The sequence below is a fragment of the Zophobas morio genome, unplaced genomic scaffold (genome assembly GCF_036711695.1).
Source record: "Zophobas morio isolate AGI-343-1 ecotype UQ-CSIRO unplaced genomic scaffold, CSIRO_AGI_Zmor_V1 ptg000011l, whole genome shotgun sequence".
Lineage (NCBI taxonomy): Eukaryota > Metazoa > Arthropoda > Insecta > Coleoptera > Tenebrionidae > Zophobas > Zophobas morio.
In genome coordinates, this window is record NW_026972116.1 from 8,232,186 (window position 1) to 8,253,553 (window position 21,368).

Below are 21,368 nucleotides of genomic sequence, written 5' to 3' on the forward strand. Positions count from 1 at the left end.
AATTCGCCGGCGCAGTTCCTGCGAACGCCCGACTAAATAAAAGTACCGTTGGCCCGTCCCAAGGACTCCTAATGATCCGGCAATTTAGCCGGCCGCCATCGCCGTCCTCGTTGCGTATTTTCATTTATTTATTGACGCTAACGTGCCCAATAAAATGTAATCATAGAAAATGGCGAGACCGGCCGGCGGTGGTTAAAAATTCGCAGGAGGAAACCGTCTCGACTTGCGAATATTCCGTTCGTATGGCGGCCGAGTCGTTCCCGCCACTATACACGCCGCAAACAGGTTATTCTAGATTTATTCCCCGTATAAAAACTTAATTTCCAAAGGGGCGGAGGCGGTTAAAAATCTTAGAAACTGGTTTGAGTGCGCTCGGAGTATCAGTGGCGGCTCGTTGCCGTCGTTCACTACGAGGGAAATTCCGCCAAATCGCGGTCAAGTGCCACGAATAATTTTCTACAGATAATTAACCATCACTTATTTAACTGCAGTTGCAGTGTTTACAAAAAGTCGTAAACTCGTGCATTCTTATGTTAAAATTTATTTTTTCTTTACATTTCGTTAAAAAAACAAAATTTATTATTTACTCTTTATTTAATTCAAAAACATTTCACGAAATTCCTCAGTTTTTTTAGTTATTAGGGCATTTACAAGGTTTCACACATTTTCTCTCCGGTTTTGACTCACAGACACACGTGCACACAAACTAAATAGCGAAACAAATTTAGAACTTGCAGTGTCGAGTACTTTTCTATTTATACACCAAAAACAAATTACTGCCACGGTGGAGTGTCTTCACTTATTCCTAACTTTCACGAAAGAGTAAAAACGCACCACCCTCTTGCCGTCTTTATTTAGTTTCTCCTAACGCAGAATCGAAAACACAACTAAGCTTATTTTTTTTGTTTAGTAAAATGCAGTGTGGGGTATTGTTTAACATTTTCAATTAGACCAAGTGTTCTAACACTACGTAACTTTGTAATTTTAAATTACATATTTTTTCCATACAAAATTTTCCATTACGTCAACATGACGACAGTATATAATAATAATCTACATCACTAGTGGGACAAACCGAACATTACCACACGGTAAAGTTTACTCACAATGAGGAATTAATCACCGAGTTATGTAATCATACTTGTGTGACAACTTGTTAATCTATAAATCAAAATATATTTCGTCTTCAAAAATGAATGGGATAATGTTACGAGGATTAATGCGTAAGATAACTCGTATGAGTAGGACGTGTGAAATTTGCCACAATATCGTACGTAAAAAAAATGTTATTACACGTGATATTTTTATGTTCAACAGTTTTCCTCACAATGGGAACCATATTTTATTAAAATATTATGAATAACATTTATATGTACCGTCGATTTTATCTAAGGTATGTAGTCAACATACAGAATTTTCCACTGGTATATTCGAAGAAGACTACTTACACTTACTTCTTGTGAAAAAAACATTACCACGGTTTGCTGCTATTCATTTAGATGCACAGTTAGAAAATCTTTAATTATATGAAGTGTTCCATTTAAAATAAAATATATAAACTGCACAATTAATTTCATATAACAAAAGAAAAACATGGTGTAAAACATTAGTGTGTTCTGGCTTACAGTTTTTAAAATAACTGACCTCAATTTAATTGAATAAAAGTTGTCAAAAATATACGGATACCACGACCGATTATTCATGTAGTCAACGGGAATTTCCAGTGAAATATTCGAGGAAGACTACTTATTTCTTGTGAATTGTTTTTATCACGGTTTGACAACCTGTTTAAATCTATAACTGAAATAATTTTTAATTACATAGAATATTATTATTATATATATATTATTATATTATCTTTAAAATTAAAATGTGAAAAATGTGTTACGTTCAACAGTTAGCAATACATTATTAAAACAAAAGTCCCTGTATTTTAAAGATGAATAATATTTATAACTCGAATTTATACATTATGTATTACAACTTTTTCGTTTTGTCGTTTTTCTATTTGTTATGGAATATCTAATACGTTGTTTCTTCTCAACTTACCTTCATAGTAATATTTGCATGTCTTATTTTACAGGTAATAGAAACAAGTAGTTCATATTTTTATACAAAAGAAAAATGTCAACAGAAAGAACAACATGTAGTTGTATCACTCTGTATAAGTACATAACTAGCGAAATTGTACATCTGTGTTTTATCGAACCGTGTCGAAACATTTTTTTCGTTAATACACAAAAAGTGTGTAATCTTCTATCATCAGTCCGTTGAGCCACCCTCCACAATTTAAGACAAGGCAACCGTCTTTTTACACACATGTTTCAAGCTTAAATATAACTTTCTAAAATTTTCAGTGGTCGATTATACAGGGTGAACCAAATAAAACGAAACAAACGGGATCGTAGGTGATGTACTTGATTATGTGAAAAATGCTCGAACAGGTCGATTTTTGATTCAAGGGGCACGTATAACGTTGCTAGTTTGTATGTATGGAGATGAATGGAGGTCGTTTTCAACGTTTATTGCGTTGACATTCTTAACGAGTAAGTAAAAAGAGGTAATATTATATTGACTTTTCATAATACAATTTCTCAAGAACCAATCCACCGATTTTAAAAATTCAAACACTGTTAGGAAGAGAATTAATGGGGCTTCCGCCTACGGTCCCGTCTGTTTCGTTTTAGTTGGGCGACCCTGTATATTCAGATTGTATGAAATAAAAACTACGAGCAAAACAAAAATTAAACTGTCACACAAATCAGGCCAATCTTATAAAACTCTAGCAATTTTCAAACAAGATGTGAGACTTTCAGACAATTTTTGTGCGTTTAAATTTTTTAATCACTTTGTATTTTGCACTATTTGTAAGTTTTAACCAGATTTGTATCCTTTTTTAAAATAAGTGTCATTTAAACGAAAAGTCTATGACGTAGAATTTTGATAGTGTTAACCAAAAATGAATTTTATATATTTTGGGCACAATTTAGAATCGAATAGATGACGACATATTTCTAATACTTGCATTAAACCATTCAAATCTGTTTTCAAACATAACACATCTCATTTATAAGAGTCATGAAATAACGAGTGTTCAAGCGAAAAAGTCGTCAAGTTGGCGTTGTCTTTTTAAAAGGAGAAAAAATAACGAAAAACGTATGTGTCTTATTAATCCATACTGTACATAATTGACATTTCCGCGTTGTCCCTGTCATCGATTAAATTTTAGGTTTATCGTAGACATACTTCACAATATTTACAAAAAATTAAGGTCAACTTGATAACTTTTCCAATTGAACAACCATTTTTGCCTTCTAGATTTCTATTTTCAAGTACATATACTAGAAGATATGAAATTAAAGTTTTTCATTTCTAACGTTAGCGACAATTTTTTAACCCTCAATAATCTCATGAAGAATTACGAATTTTTTTTCGAAAAATTTGCTGTTTGTGAAAAATCATTTTAATTAATTTATTTTTACAAATTTTGTTTTTAATACATTATTTTGAACTGAAAATTTTTATAGATGTCATCAATTAAGATTTATTTCTATTCAAAAGAACCTTATTTTTGGTGGTCTGATACAGTTTGGGAACAATAAAAAAAACGTATTTTATTTGTAGAATAATTTAGAGAAACAACATAATATTTATCACTATCACATAATTTGACATTACTATTTGCTAAAAATAAAAATAAACATTTTTTTTTAATTATACAGTTTATAACTGTAACGAGTTCCCATAATTGTTAAAGCAATTACCAGATATTATTATTACATATAAGCCAGCGAGTTACCAAGTTTTCAAAGCAGTTCATCACCTATCCATTTCCCAAGATAATTCGTCAAATTTGATTCCATTTTTGACACATTTCAAGCCAGATTTAGTCGACAGGATTGTAAAGTGACGTTATCGATTTTTTGGATGAAATGAATAAACAAAATTTTGTTAAAAGTCCGTATCACTAAACCGATTTTAATGATACGGACTAGACATTTTAAAAAAATCCATGATTTTATTTCTTCAACAAATAGTAATTAATTCTGCTAACTGTATTTTTTCGAATAAACCCCAATATTAAATGAATTAAAGTGGATTATTAAACCGTCCTTTAATTTTTCGATTATCTGAAAAGATCGTTGGCATTATATCTGCGCTAGTATGGATTTTGCAAATAAGATGGGGGCGGGTGGGTGGAGTTTAGTTTTTGTTTTTGTTTTTGTTTTTTTTTTAATACATATATGTAGTTTTCTTTCAACAACACGATCAAAAACATGTTTCAAGTGGTGATTTCTTGTAGAGAAATAAGAATTTTGCAATTAAGCTCCGCCCCCCGTCTCACGACGATTAAAAAAATCATCACAATTGAGGTGGCGGTGGGTGGGCGGGGTTTATATTTTACTTTTTTTCTGAATATACTTTGTCTTTTTCACGACAAAATACTTAAAACATGTTTGAAATGGTAAATTTTTGTAGAGAAATATCGATTTTACAATTGAGCTCCGCCCCTCGATATATTACATTAAATTATTGCAAAAAAATATGTTTTTCAAGTTCAACAAGAAACTCCGACATTTAAAAAATTTGACGTCATGTTGTCGTAAAAAATAGATGACATGACATTAACTTTGAAACACTTCACATCGTGTGTTGTTGATTATTAAAAATGTTTTACAGCGCTGGGACAACGAATAATGTACACTTTAATTTCTGCCGAAAACAAAATAAAAGTGATAAGTAATAACGACTGGTTTATAATTCATATTTAAATAAACAAAAACATGTTATTTATATCTGATGTATGTCATTGTCTTCTTCATATTAAAACCGATATGGGTATGTATCACTACTGAAAAAAATTTCACAAATATAAAAAAAAGAAAAAATAATGTAAACTTATCTAATCTACGTATAAGTAAAACCCAAAACAACCAAAAAGGAAGCAGTTGTTAGCAAAGTTTTGTTAAAGGTTCAACCCCCCCACTTAAAAAGAATTCTAAAATATTTGTGAAGCGATGTCAGCTTTACCAACCAAAATTTTTGAATATGTACAGTAGAACTTTCAATATAAGTTTGTATTAGAAACGATTTTATTACAAACTCGATCTATAACAAAAAATGTATATATTGTTTGCTACCCCTTAGATTATTCTAGTAGGATCTTTGGATTGTGAAGAGAACCTTTTAAAAGGAAAAAATAAAAGCTATTTTTTTGTGTTAGAAACGCATTTTTTGAAGATGCAGGTGAGGGCGAAACTCGAAACAGTAGAAAAAACAGCGAACAAAAGTGCTTCCAACCTTCGACACTATCATTCTTTTCTATGTACCACTAAGTAATTAGCTCGAACTCAAAACGCCCGTGTAAACACCTGCGCTTTCATCCTCCCGAAAGTAGGTGTTGCAACAACCCGACGATTACAGTCTTTCCCATCATTTGCCCCTGTAATTTTTGCTACAAAAAGAACAGGTTCAGCCGATTGTATCAAATAACAAAACACCCCGTACTCCTCCTTCTCGCCGCCTTTGCCGATTTCCCATGACACGAAATTTGCAAATTGCAGACACGCTGGAAATGCAAAGGCTTAACGTGGGTGGGTCACATCCCCATGTCAAGCCCACGGTCCCCACGTCAATCCCGCGATATATTTGTCGAAAAATGTCGGCCGACACCAGGTGCTCCGCCACTGGTCTGAAACTATGGCAATGTTCGTCGCATGTTCGCTAAACCGAAGAAGGACAAGAGAGAGAGTGCGACAGACGCGCCATCGCCAGCTGGCTTGCAAAATTCCCCCCTGCGTCTCTTGCACCGGGCGCAGCACTTGCCAAATGTAATCGCGAGGTGCCAGCGACCAACAAAAGGGTTGGGCCCAGGAGAGAGAAGAACGAGGATTGCATCGGCGCGCATCCTGCGTGAGAGAGTGTACAATTTTCTTATTATATAGTTTACAGAGGCGTTCTCGTAACGGCCATCCGGCTGGGGACCGCAGATTCTACGGCCTTCTGCGGTGAGAGGTTCCGCGAAAGCAGCGGCGGCGGGCCGAATGAAAAAATAAACTCTGTTGCAAAAGAGTCGACCATGAATTAAAAATTGCAATTTTTAGCTACCGAAGCTCTAGAATCTTTAATTTTCTGCATTTCTTAGTGCATATTTTATTGCTATTGAAAAAAAACTTTACGGTAGGTAGGGTTACCAGACGTCCGGTTACCCGGCCGTGTCCTCTTTTTGACATTCAATTTTCTGTCCGGTAAGTCACTATGCGCGTGTTCCTCGATATCTCATTAATTTCACAGAGCTGCAATGAAAACTTGTCTTAAAATAAATAAATGAATCTGATAGATTTTTGGACGCTAATTACAGTAAAACCAACAATTCCATATATGTTAACGCCTTGCAAAAAAATACGACAGTGGGGTTTCAGCGGCTTTAAATGGAATAATATATTTAAAGTGCATTGCATCATAATCGTCAGATGTTTAAGCAAACCAAAAATGAAAAAGTAATCTCAAATTGAAGTCATAATAATGAGCGCCGCAGAAAGTTCAGGAGAAAAAGATTAAACTTAGCTTTTGAGGAGAAACGACAACGATTTCACTAAGATTTTTAATATGTCAAAATAAATATCATTTTTTTAATCGTGTATTTCTCAAATTTTAGTTTTCGTATTTTTTTTCCAAATACGTGATAGCAAAAATAAAGTCCATATTCGTAACAAGGAATACAACAAACATGCAAAACAGTTATTAAAACAAAAATAGATTTTTAGCATTTAAATTTTGCAGGCCTGTATTATTACAAGAAATATAAAATATTATTAGAAATATACAAGGTTACTTAAGACAGAAATTCCCTCGAGCCTGATGTACAATTAAACGAATCCAATTTGTTACACAAATTATAAATTTGATTTTGCACATTTAATTTTTTTTATCATAATGGCGTTTAAATTATTAAATTCATAAACCACAAGAATATAAGTGTTATTTTATAAAATTTAAATCAGTTTACAATGCAAAATTTTGTGATGACACCATCAAATTGTATAAAAAAATATATAGTAAATCATAAAATTTTACAATAATTGGTCCGGTAGTTTGGGAAATTATGTACCTAATAAAAATTGACGCAAACGACAGACGGCAAACAGATTGACAGACACAAATAGACAGACAGACAGATATAGGAAGGCAATTTTTTCGTACTCTGGGGGTCATGAAACAACGAGAAAATATCAAAGTAGCCAGTCGCCTTTAGACTCGATTACATAATTCCTTAGCTTACGCCCGGGAAGTAAAAGACCGGAGAGGAACCACACATTACTAGTTTATATTTACAGCTACTAGGTGTTTTAGTGAGATATTAAAGATATGTACCACGATTTGCACTTATTCGATTATACATACGATCTACATATAAATGAGACAAGGGGCCGTGCATTTATTACGGAAGAAGCTTTAGGAGGGAGGGTTTGGCTAATTTATTGCGTAAGATTTTATTTTGGTAAAACTGTAAACAAAAAATATTAAGTAGTAAAGAATATGTGCTAAAATAAAGTTAATCGTCTTACACATAAAATAAATAAAAGTTACAATTATTCGAATAATAGGAATCAAATATACATATTATTTCCCGAGCGTAAACTGTAGTAATCGAGTCCACTGAGAGACTCGCTAATTTCAAGTTTTCTCGACGTTTCATGACCATTAGTTTACGAAAAAAAGGGTCTCCCGTTTCCGTCTGTCGGTCGTCTGTCTGTCTGTCCATCTGTCTGTCTGTCTGTTGGTGCCGATTTTTGTTAGACAGATAATCTCCAAAACCACTGGACCAGTGTTGTCAAATTTTGTATGTTTATTAGAAATATCATATTTAAATATAAGTTTGGGGTAAGGGTTTACATTTTCTTATTTTTTATATGGTAGGAGAGAGTCGAAACGTAATAAATAAATAAACAAGACATTTTTCTAATGGATTCGAATTAGATAAATCTAAGTAAAAAGTTTGAACACATCAAAAAGTTAGTCTTGCTACAAAAAAAATCTGTTTTTCTAAAATACAACAGCAATCAATTTGATTATGCAATTGTCTGTACCTATAACAATTTAAGTCCTATATTTATATTACTTCCCGACCGTAAGCTAAGGAGGTATTGTAATTACATCTTAAGAGTCCATCCGACGAATAGCTACTTTCAAGTTTTTTCAACATTTCATGACCACTAGACTATGAAAAAATAGGTCTCGCGTTTTGGTTTGTCTGTCGTCTATTTGTGTAAATTTTTATTAGACAAATAATTCCCGAAACTAACGGACCTATTGTTGCAAAATTTTATATGTATGTCATATAAATAAATATCATGCAGATAATAAATCGCTGACCAAAATTTGACTAGTCACCTCCAAGAACAATTTGATTACGTCTATTCAAATTTACGCTATTTAAATTTTATAAAATAATATTTCTATACTTGTGGTTTACGAATCCGCGTTGTCGCATTCTTTCGATGTATATACATAAACAATCGAAGTTAAGCTTGTACTAACATTACATTTTTCCCGTTGGGTATTTGACATTGTCGGTGCCTGCATGACGCAAGTGCTGCGGGGTTGTTATATGCACCACTGCATGGCATGCTTTTTTTGCATATCTTTGTTTTAACGTAGGTATAGAAGTTGCCATACAAAGATGAATAAAATGCACAAATTATTTTTTTTTAATTTTTGAAAAAGTTGTATTTATTCGAAGGTACTTCAAGGGCGAGGAAAGTACTGTCTGCATAACTGTGCAGTTCTAAGGGTGTATAAATAAAGATATTTAGTAATTTTTCAAATGGAAACTCTCTCGCCAGATAACTTCCTGTTATTTTCAACCAAAGATATTTTGAAAAGTTACCTTGTAAGTTTTTGATGTGAATTTTGCTAAGTCACGTATTGCATAGAAAACTCTATATTCTAATTTAGATCGAACGAGAGAAGAAAATAAGAATTTTAACACCGCTACATCTGTGCCTTGAGGATGTTAATTCACAACCAAACATGACCTTTAGACCCATAACGACATCACTTAGTTTCAACAGTAATTGGTTTTTAGTAATAATCGGTGTATTTTTCTTAGAAAAATTAAATTAAATTATTTTATTTCGTGGGCCTAAGTTAAGAAAGTATTGTAATCGAGCATTTAGCGACTCACAGCTTTCAAATTTATAGAAATAGAGTATGAAAAAATGGATCTCCCGTTTCCGTCTGTCTGTCTGTCTCCGGTCCGTGACGATTTTTGTTAAACAGATAATTTCCGAAATTACCGGACGGACTTTAGTCAAATTTTATATGTGTGTTACGAATATCATGTAGATGGAAAACACTAACCAACTTTGTCTAATCATCCCCACCAACAATGTGATGACGTCACCTCAAAATTGTACGTAGTAAATGCGTTTTAAATTCTACCAAATAACATAGTCCTACACGTGTAGTTTGTGAATCGGTGTTGATTTTTTACCCGAAAGGTCCAGACTTTTGAAAAAAAAATCAAAATTATGTATCAACGTTTTGCAATTTAATTTTGAATCTGCTTTTAAATCTTCCAGATGTTTTAAAGTTGTCAAAAGCATAATAATGTTTAACCAAAATATACACATTTGCTTATCCCCTCAAAAAATTGATGGCGTCACTTCAAAATTTTACCGAATAAACCCTATCTAAAACGTATAAAATATGATGAGTCGATACTTGTGTTTTACACGAATTATGTTTTAATAACAAAATTGAATAGTTTCGGATTTTGGATTTTTGTTGTGTAAAATTTTAAACAACTAAGCAAACAAATGCTGCTAAAATTATAAATAAGTCTATTCTCGCCTAACTTTCCTCGCCACTGAGGTAATATTACATGCAAAAATAATATCTATTTATTAAGTAACAACTGATGAAAAATGTTTTTGTTCCCGTGAGAATGGTTTAAAGCTCGAGGCATGCCGAGGGTTTCAAAATCCTTAAAGGAATAAAAAACAATTTAATCCCCTGTTGTTACTTATATTTCTTATATTATTTTCAAATATCGACCCATTTGTTCTAAATCCAATACGGAATTATGTTGCTTGTTATTATCTCATACACTGTTCATAGTGTTACTGTAATACGTGTCTATTATTTTTTAAAAAATATATGAGGGTTTGAAAAATATGAATAAGCAAAGACATAGAAATATTAATTTATTTGAAACATGGCGGCATTACAAGTAGTACTAGAATATTAAATCTTGACTAAATCAGAATCTATATGATATTCCTAATAAATATGAAAAATTTGACAACAATCGGTTCAGTAGTTTCGGAGAAAACTTTTTAGGCGGTAACCATAGACAAACAGTAGGATTTTTTAACCAACCCTCACCAACGGTAAGAATATTAAGCAGTTTGCCAAGACGGACTGTAATGAAAATAAACAGAATTTACAACCGGCGGTTATTACGGAATATAGTTAGTCATACTATGGCAAAAATCGACACAGGCAGACGACGGACGATAGACGACAGACTGGCAGACGGAAACGGGAGACCTATTTTTTCGTAGTTTACAAATCATGAATCGTCGAGATTATTATCAACAAAACAGTTCGGCGCATACCTTAAATTTGCTGAGACATTTTGTAATAGAAATTAAATACCCGTCATCAAGTTTCTCCATTTCTTATACCAATTCCTCATATTTCATAAAAGAATTTAATAAACCAAATTTTCAAACAAGGCCAACAGTATCTTGGATGGACTGACATTTTGAACAGCGTTTTATTATCTTCATATAATCTAAAATTTAAAATTTCTACATTTAGTCTTAGTCCAGAAAAACTGTGCAACTATCCCACGACAAACGAATATTGATTCACATTCGCTTTTTAATTAAAACGTGCATACCTATTTTTTATTTTTGTAGAAAATTAAAAAAATACGCGTTACCATTTGTTTTTTAATAATCTTATCTCTTTTATGATATGTAGTGTGATATACAGAATGATTAAAAAATGACTCACTAACTCAACGGTACGCTATTAAGTTCACAAGTCCAAGTTATTCGAGAAAAATCATAAAAAATTCCTTATGTCAATTTCACGTTTGCTTACAAAAACAAAATAGCAATTTAGATAGACAGATTAAAAAAAATGAAAATTTAGCCATTGTTGTCAGATATTATAAATGAAAAAACTGTAAATAAAGACATACGTACTTCCAAAATTATTTTGAATAATGAACGTCCAATTGATTTCATGTATCAGCACTAAGTAGTAAATTAAAATATGGTCACATATATAAAAAAAAAATTAAACTTTAAATGATTTAAACAATTTTTTGCTCAATAAATAGTCCCCAATAACGTGTTTCGAAAATTTACACTATATCTGAAACTGTACAACGAAGCTCATTCAAATTTCAGTAAGACACTAAGATTGTTTAAGAACACACAAAAAATTCAACTTTTTTATTGCTTTTCGAAAAAAGATTATATCGTGCGATTTTTTAAATTTCTGTTCTAGTTAGCCATGATGCTTACGTAGGCCGTTTGTCTGAGTTTCACTGCTAACGTACGCGTCATGGCCAGTTAGAGCAGAAATTAAAAAAAAATCATCGGTATAATTTTATTGAAATCTGGGACTACATTAAAATTATGGTCTGTGTTATTGTCATAATAACTCCAACCCAGATGTTGAGGGCACCGTCTCAAAGAACCATTACATAAGTTATTGTTGAAAAATATGTCCTAAGGGAAAATACTGTTTACTTTTCATTAATTTCGTTCTCTCTTTTGTAACCGTTTAGTTGAAAATATTAAAACAGAAACTAGGAACGAATAATGTTGACAATTATTAATTATCTAATTTCTTGGAATGGTAGTTATGTCTAGTTGACTAGTATTAACTTAACATATCAAAATTAATGTATCTGCATCAAAAATACGCCCTGTTTAGTAAGTGATGTATTGTGTACTGTCCTTTAGGAACGAAGGGATGAATTCTGTGTAAATAGCCCTCTGCTTTTATGCACGATATAAATTTATGTTAAGGGGCAAATATAAATACACGAACCAGTGTATTTTAATAACTTGAAAAATTAAAAAACTCACATCACTTCAAACCTTATATGTTCAAATAATATGCAACATTTCATGTCTAGAAAACGTTTTATTTTATTTTGTAGATATGTACATAACTTCATTAATTTTACAAACATCATTATCTAAATCATTGGTGGATATGTTGATGTACGCAATGTTGAATATTTAATGAGGTAGTTGAAAAAGTAGAACTTTGTCAAATAGGTAAGTTTCGAAAATTGATGGAAACATTCTCGTTATGATGTTTTTACGTGAAACAGTTTCATGACATTAATGATTTTCCTTAGAACATAATCCAGATTAACTATAAATTGTTAAGACATATTATGAATTTGTATGTTGTCCTTTCACCTATTGCACAATCCTCATTCTCAACTAACCCGCCAAAAGTTGATTAATGTATACTGTGGAAACAAAAAATATTATTAAATCATTAACAGCGACATTCCCTGTTTCCGTCGACATTCCACTCCTTATAAATATAATTTAAACTGAAGGCCTATAAACGAACTGTTTTTATAGAAGCAAAAATTACATATTCGTACAATATTTTTATTCGACTGTAATAAATTAATAATTCATGATAGCATTTTACATAACGTTATTTGATTGATTTGGTTCTTTCTCAGTTTCAAAATATTAGCTACATCATTAGCGCCTTCTACTCTCAACACTCCTTATCATCGTCCGAAACACCACTGACCCACTGTTGCTGCATCTGCACGTTTGCGAAACCAAGGATGATCCGGGCGTTGCGTTGTCAACGACCGGTTGGTAGGACCACTTGTTTCGTTTTTCGTTTCAGGGGGCAGAAATGTGGTTTGTCATCGCGGCTACTTGTCATCGATTCTTCGTGTCTTGCACACAAGCCTCGGGCCCTAAATTTAGACACTACAACGTCGTTTCACATTATTGTTTCCATAGAAACGCGAACGGCGTAAGGTATTATTTCGTTTTTTCCAATACTAATTAATTAGTAAAAAGCAGTGTTGGATTCGGGAAAGTGATTGGAAAATAATACACTCCCTCTTTTCCTAAGCATATAACGAAATCTGACAAAAAAAAAGTTGTTTCATTTTCATAAAAAAATTAAAATAAATACTCTTCTCCTTTTATATCCGAAAATAAAATTACTCATTCGGAACGTGAAATCTGAAGAAAAGTAAATATGGCCCACATTTGACGAGACTGGTTGGCACAGTAGATATAAAAATAAACCTCACAGGCTTTTCACCGAGTGTCAAGTCCGCTTCATGTACAACATTTGGGAGTTCCATTGAAAACTAAATATTTTTATCAGAAGCGATTGTAAAGTAAATATGCTTTTCTGCTATCAATAGAAGTTGCTATTTTCTATTAGAACGGTGTACTATTGACTGCTCGATAAATACTGGTTGCAGTTTCGCAGAAATAAAAAGTCACAACTTTCATTTACTTTGCAAAACTATTCGGTATCTTTTATCTATGAAGAGTATCGTAAATATGATATAAATAAATTGGACGTAAGATGTGCTTCGACAGATAAAATCATTCAATAAGTTCAATTGACAGAACAATGACCTATTATAAATATTAAATAATGAAACAAAATTAACTTTTAAATAATGTCTTGTCACATGGGCCTGCAAATATAAATTTCATAATACTGTAATGATTTTATGTCGAACAAAGAAACAAAGTCTTACGAAGTGAAAGTGCTTTAAAATTCGATTGACCTGAGCGGTAGTGCATCTGTGCAATAATAATTTGATCTGCATTAACGGTAACTAATTAAATATTTTTTAATAACAATACAAATTTTAAAGAGGTGAACTAATAAATGTAATTTTAAATAAAAAGTTAGGCAAACGAGCACACTTTCGAGTAAATTTAATTTTACTATACTTAAACATTCAGCAAACGTTGAACAATTGGCGAAGGTTATAAAATTATTTGTCTAGTTGTAGATGACAACAATTTGGTTGGACTTATCTATTTAGCTTTACTGTATTATAGTCCACCACGCGTTAAAAAAAATAATTACAGTTTGCTATTTCTATAAAATTGGCAACTATATGTTTTTGCTTTGTGGATGTAGCTCATTTCATTAACGTGTTTTGAGGTTAAATTGATATTTTTGAAGCAACTGCAGACAAAATTATAAAGATCTGCTTATGTTCTGAATTTCCTTTGAACGCTCCAAAATTTAAAACGATGCGATGTGCCAAAATTGTCCTTTTATTCAGGTCTAAAAAACGAACAAATACTCCTTTGTTATATTAATTCCAATTAATAGTGCAAAATGTAAACTATAAGTCAAACTCGTGTCACAAAACTTATAAACCTATAACTCAGCTATGGTGTGCGGTCTACGACAAACTTGGTGCATGTTTTTTGTCTTTAACTTTACAAAAATGGAGTTTTATATTTACTATACACCTATTTTGAGATTTTCCATAATTATATTTTATCTTCAAAATCTTGAAAATACAAAAACTGTTACTTGTTACCTGACCACTTACTATTTACTTTTTTTTATTTTTTCAAAGTTTGTTTTTGATCCTTGCATTTTCAATTAAATTTTCCAGATTGGCGATAATTTGAAAAGAGAACATTCTATCAAAGACAAATCTTTTTGATTGTGTTTTGATTGTTCTCTCGGCAGATACCAGCATTACGTCCAATGAATAACTCAAAATGATTCAAAATATGCCTTGGACACTATTTAACCTGTGTATACAGTTCAGATATAACTTATTGATTCTTTACTTTCATAACATATGAAAATACACTGCCAGACAAAAAAACCCGAACACTTGAATTTTTTGTGATTACCTGCAATTGGTCGAACTTTTGTAAAAAATATTCTAAAATGCAAGAAAACATTAATAGAAAACAACTTTATTCGAAAACATGTGGAAACTGATAAAAAGTTATAGTTATAACACTAGACGTTAACGTAAAATTACAAATATTCAAGTGTCCGGGTTTTTGTCTGGCAATGTGTTCACTTCATGGAGTTATTTAAAAAATGTCTATATTGGATGTTCCACATACACCTCTCGGCCTTATATCTTGAGAACGGATAGAAATATTAAAATTTGACAAAAGCCATTGCTTTTAGCTTGAAGGGGGAAGCTTAATTTAATACACTGAAAATATAGAAATATAACGCATATCTGGCGTCGGCGTCGAGACGTAAACTTATATTTTTTAAATTTCAGTGTATATTTTGTTCAATGATTTTGGAAGATCATTAAATTACGTTTACAATGATGTAGAACACTTACATGTTGAGATCATTTTCCATTGATAAAAAAAATAAAATATCTAAAGTATTAAAAAAATGAAAGTTGAGTGAAATAAAGGACTACCACTTTATTTTAGAACCAAGGTCAACTGTTAAAGAGGCACAGACATTTATAATTTTTTTTAATTTTCTAAATCTCCTAAGGGTCACAGATATGCCAAATCCTTTATGGGTTACCACAAAAACGAATCTAAAGTCGTTGTACCTGGACTGCTATCTGGCAATTTTTATTATAAACGTTTTTTAGAATTAACAAACCCACCTTTGAAAAATTGCATATACTTATTACATTTACAGTAGACTTTGATTTTGCGACATTTTATTTCTGATAGTAACAGTGTAAGAAAACACCAGTGGCGTAAATAACAACTCCACAACCCCTGCAGTACGGCGCAAATTCCAAGGGGGCGCAATCACCACAAGTGCGGAGAATATGAAATACGTTTGGATCAGATAACCAAGGGGAAAACATGTTTTCTCAATGTCCCAGTACATGCGTAACTTCGACTGTTTATGTTTATATTTTGAAAGAATTCGACTATTAGCACGTTCCGATAACACGCATCTGCGTTAAAAGAAAATGACATTTGATTGATTTTGTCCTCTTAAAACAGACGCAAAAACTAATTTAGTTAATTAAGCTACAATGGAGCACAACAAGCAGAATATTATTTTGGGCGAGCTATTATTATGATAATTATTATATTATTATTATTATTAAATATAGGTCGACGCGACGTTATTGTATTTTTACATTTTCGAGATGATGGGATGATTTGATAAAAAAAAAACTTGGATCTGTTAGCTGTTACACTGCTTCGTATTGTCTCTAAAGAACAAACCAGACTACACAGTAAACAAAATTAAGGTAGATTCGTAAACCACGAGTACAGGAGTGTATTATTTCATAAAATTTAGATAATGTTAATTATGCAATATAATGTGTACGTCTTGTTTCATATAATTGGGCCTCGGCCTTTTGGAAGCAAAATATGTAATAAAAATAATAATATAATGAGCGGACGTCATCAAATTGTTGGTGGGGATGGTTAGCCAAATTTTGGTTACTAGGTACTTAATAATATTTAATGATATTTCTAATATACATACAAAATATTACAACAATATTGGTCCAATAGTTAAGGAAATTATCTGTCTAATAAAAATCGACACTTTTTTCGTGCTATAGGGGTCATGAAACGTGTCAAAATTTCCCAAGTATAATTTATTATTTATATTGTTACAAAATAAACTCATACGCCGCCCCGGTACGACGCCTATGGGTTTTCTAGTATGTATGTGTTTCTTCCAGTATGTCCGACAGTGACGGCTGACTCATCGTCGCTGACGCGGCCGAGCAGCTTTCGAAAAGCCTGGCAGCGGAAGTCGCGATGGATATTCGAGAAAGACCTCGAAGTTTGGGTTTAAATAGAGGGAATGGGAACGATGATTTTTTTTCAGTCGAGCCGAGTCCAGCGAATGTTAAGAAGGACCAGTCGAGTTGCGCCGGAATTAATTTGTACATAATCGCTGTGCAATTAGTCGTGTAAATTTGACTTATTAAGAAATAAATTCTTGAGTTTTACCCATGCCGATTTTATTCGCCCGTTCAACGTAACAATATTAATGATATTATCTGTACAATTTTTGAGAATTCTTATAAACATAAGTACAACATATGTATATGGAGTTACAGTTCAATTAAATTTAAAGCTTTACAAACTCATATACATATGTACTGTACTGAAAGCTAATGTTTACTGGAAAAAAATAAGATAAGCATACGTGTATATCTCTTTTCCTAATTTTTTCTTGTTCAAAGGGTATCCAGTATTAAGACAGATATAAGTTCGGACCACCTAAATATATGTATACAGGTGAATTACTAACTGCGCAGTCCTCGATATCTCGTTAATATTAGGGATTGCAAAAAAAAAGACTAAAGTTCTGCAGTTATGTGCAACTTTACACAGTGTTGTTTTTAAGGCATGGCACACTTTTTAGTTTTTTTAAGTAAAATACGCTATATATTTTTACATATGTATTCTCATTAGCTGTTTCACAGGTTTTATAACTGACGTCCTTGCCACTTTTACTGAAACACCAATTGCAGATTTTGCTTAAAATTTAGCAATTGGTAACAGCTTTCGGTTGATTGAAAACGACTTTTAGTTAGAAAACTGTCTGACTATGAACGTTGCCAAATTTATGATCAACAAGTGGTGTTTCAATAGAAATGGCAAAGACTTTATATGTAGTTTGTTTTTGAAGTTTCCATGCAACGTTGCCACGTTATTCCAATTTTCATGAATTTTATTTAATAAGGCAAAGAGGCAAAAAAAAATTATGTTATTTTTAAGGTCTGTGTTACAATTTTTTGTGGAGAGATAAACAGACGTATTGTGATATTCATTAAATCAAATTTTAATAAATAGAGTACTAATAAAAATAAATCATTGCAGTCTCCAAAAATCAATATTATAGTTTTGTCACATAAAACATCCTGTATTTTATTATTGCATTTTATTTATTTTTGCCCTCTTTCTTTCAATATGTCGCTGTGACTTTTAAAAAAGTAAAAAATTGCAACAACTATCAAATTTAAATATAGAAAATACTTAATAAAAAAAAAGAAAACAAAAACAGAATAAGGTGCAGTAAGGTACTTTGAAAAACATGAAACACCAGTATTTGAAAATTGTAATAATTTAGATTTTCTTATAAACATTGTATATTGAGCCTCAATTTTATTTATAGCACAACAAAGCGAAGATTTTTTTTGCGGAGTAATTGTCAAATGAAACTAAGCACCCTGTTTAATAATGCTGTTGCTTTATACGGACAAAATGATTAGCGGTGATAAATTAATAAAACAATCAAAGCAAATGTCAAGTTTTAGAGTTTTCAGGAAAGAAATGGCAAGATTGTATTTAAAATCAAAAGCTCAAGTGGGGTTAAGACTTTCGACGTCACCGTTATAATATTTATTCCGTGAAATAAAATTGAAACCAGATAGTATAGGTATAAATATAATTATAGTTTTCATTAAGACACTTTAGTAAACAGGCCGAAATTACAAACAAATTGGTACTGTGTTGAATAAAATAGTAAGATAGATAATATGTAGTATTAATTTCATAAAAAAACAAATGAATTACGGTGGTTCGATATTTAAATAAGAGGTCCCTTTTAAAATTTTTGCGTGAAAATAGTTTTATTCAGGAGGAAGTAAAGCTAACGTACAAAGATAAAACAGCAGCTGACTGCTGCAAATGACGCAAAAATTTAAATAACTCGCACAAAGCGTGTGTTTCGCATTTTCCGCATTTTCATAAATTGTCACACTTTTCGAGCACGTTTTTTTCGTCGACCCCTCGTCTCAAATAAATTTCCACCGGGCGATCAGCCAGAAACAGTAATTTACGTCCTGTTAAGCGCCCAATAAAATTCCCATTAGATGTTATCTAATAGTCTGGCTCCTCAATAGACCGTCTTATACTCTAATGTCTACTCATATTCTTGTGATGCTGTACAGACTGCGTTGGGTCTACCCCACGTAGTGTGTCTTAATTCAGTACATTCACCTTTAACGAACTTTCCGCAACTTTTATAGCGACGCAGACGAGACAGTTTTATACACAACTGGACCACGACAGACCGGTCACATCGGCCTCACGTGCGTATTCGTATTCGCAAAAAAGAGCACGCATAATCGTACAAGGATGATACGCACATTTCGCACATCGCCCATTGTTCCCCCTTTCGCAGCTCCCATCAGACAGATAGGTACGGACTGGTGCGAAACAAGATGTGGGGAAAGCGGAATTTTTTTAAAAATTGCACAAGCAGCAGCAGCTCGGCAGATTTCCGTTTTGAAATTCAATATTGAGAGAGGGAAAAATCCAACGGAAGGAAGCTTTCAGAATGGCACGATGTAGGTTTCGCGCTTTTTTTAATTATTTTGTCATATCGAACACCACCTGCCAGTAGGTAGATATAGACAAAAAAATTTTTAATGATTTACAGGCATTTACTGTCTATAAATTTTTTAACGTGAATTTGTCCATAATAAAGTGGTTGGTATCTTTCAAAGTTTTTGAACGTACTCTATTGTCTTTAACAACGTTTTATATACTGCACATCCACTTCAATCGGCCTTAGGATTACTACAGGAATAGATAATATAGTTTCGTTAAAATATGTATGTATTTATATAACTATTAATCGCGAAGCAAAATATATTAATAAAACGTTGTTATATTCAAACAAGTACATCAGTTGTACATACATATAATAAGGGGAATTTAATGTAATTTCTAAGAAAAAAATCTGGCCCTTGCCTAAAAACGCACATAAATATCACGGGGACAACGAGTGTTCGATGGTTTGCTACTATTATCCAAAGGCAGCTAAAAATATATGTAATAATTATCAAGTGAAATCCTATGCATTAGGATGACTTAATTAGTGTTGTTTTAAGCATATTTTAATAAAAAAGGAAACTGATAATTAACGAACAGTGTTTTATATTTGATGCATTTTACTTCCCGAGTGTTAAGCTAAGGAAATCTTGTAATAGGATCCATTTGGCGCGTAGCTACTTTCATGTTTACTCGACGTTTCATGACCCCTAGAGTAAGAAAAAGTAAGTTTTGCGTTTCCGGCTATCTGTTGTCTGTTTGCAGTCTGTCCTCTGTTTCGATTTTTATTGCAGATAACAGATAATAATCTCTGAAATTTCCACACCGATTGTTGTCACATTTTAGATGTAAGAGTATCATGTAGGTAGATGGTAATATGCTAATCAAAATTTCTCTAATCATCCCACCAATAATGTGAAGAGGATAGCTCAAAATTTTGGTAAATGTTATTTAAATTTTATAAAATAACGTACTTCTACACTTGTGGTTCCGTCTCGATTTATTTTTTATTCCAGATATTCAGATTTTGAAAAAAAAATGAATAATAACAATTTAGATTGTATGTAACTTTGGGAATGCAAAATCAAATACTCTGAAACCTTGCAGAACTTTAAAGGTTATTTTAAGCATGGTGAATTGTTTAATCAAAATTTATTCGTTTATCCATGACAAAAAATTGATGACGTATCTCCATCTCAAAATGTTGCCTATCAAATCATTTCTAAAATGTGCAAAATACTAGTTATAAGTCTAAGGTACTTGCGGTTTCTCAACTCATTAATATTTTTACTTCCTGAATGTAAGCTAAGGAAGTAGTAATCGACTCCATCGAACGAATTGCTACTTTGATATTTTCTCGATCTGTCTGTCTGTCTGTCTGTCTTGCATCTATATCCATTTTTATTAGACAAACATTTATAGTAGCATTTTTTTTAAAATTCTATTAAATAAGATACTCTTGTACTTGTGGTGTGTGAATCCGTGTCGAATTTTCACTCTAGACATCCAAATTTTTGTAAAAAAATTCAAAATTGTATAACAATAGTTTGCAATTTAACTTTGGAACTTCAAAACCGAATACTCTGACATCTTGTAAACATTTTAAGGATACCAAAAAAATTACGTCATCTCAAAATTTTGCCGAATAAATACATATTATGACTCGTACTTCTTAGAATTACTTATATAAGGTGACTCAAAAAAATCAGTGAAAGAGTTAATTTATTTTCTTGATTAATCAGGAACTGCACAACCAAGTTCTTTGAAATCTTATTCAAAATATATCTGTTTATCCTCTCAAAAAATTGATAACGTCATCTTAAAATTTTGTCGAATAAATTTTACGTCCAATGTGCAAAATATGATGAGTTTATGTTTGTGATTGTTGCATTAAAAGTGTTTCCTTATACAGGGTGACTTATAAAGTTAATTAATGAGTCAACTTATTTTATTAATTAAATTAGAAACGGCTCACTCCATTTTCTCGAAAATTATATATATTATTATATTATTTTGGATATTTGTCTTTGCAAAAATGTTGATTACGTCATCACA

General features: G+C 32.0%; 1 protein-coding gene across 1 annotated transcript in view; it reads right to left on the bottom strand.

Moving 5' to 3' along the window:
• The window catches only part of LOC135126828 (heterogeneous nuclear ribonucleoprotein Q), a 66,271-nt gene that overhangs the window by 24,604 nt on the left and 20,299 nt on the right, over positions 1-21,368 (bottom strand). The window lies entirely within an intron of this gene.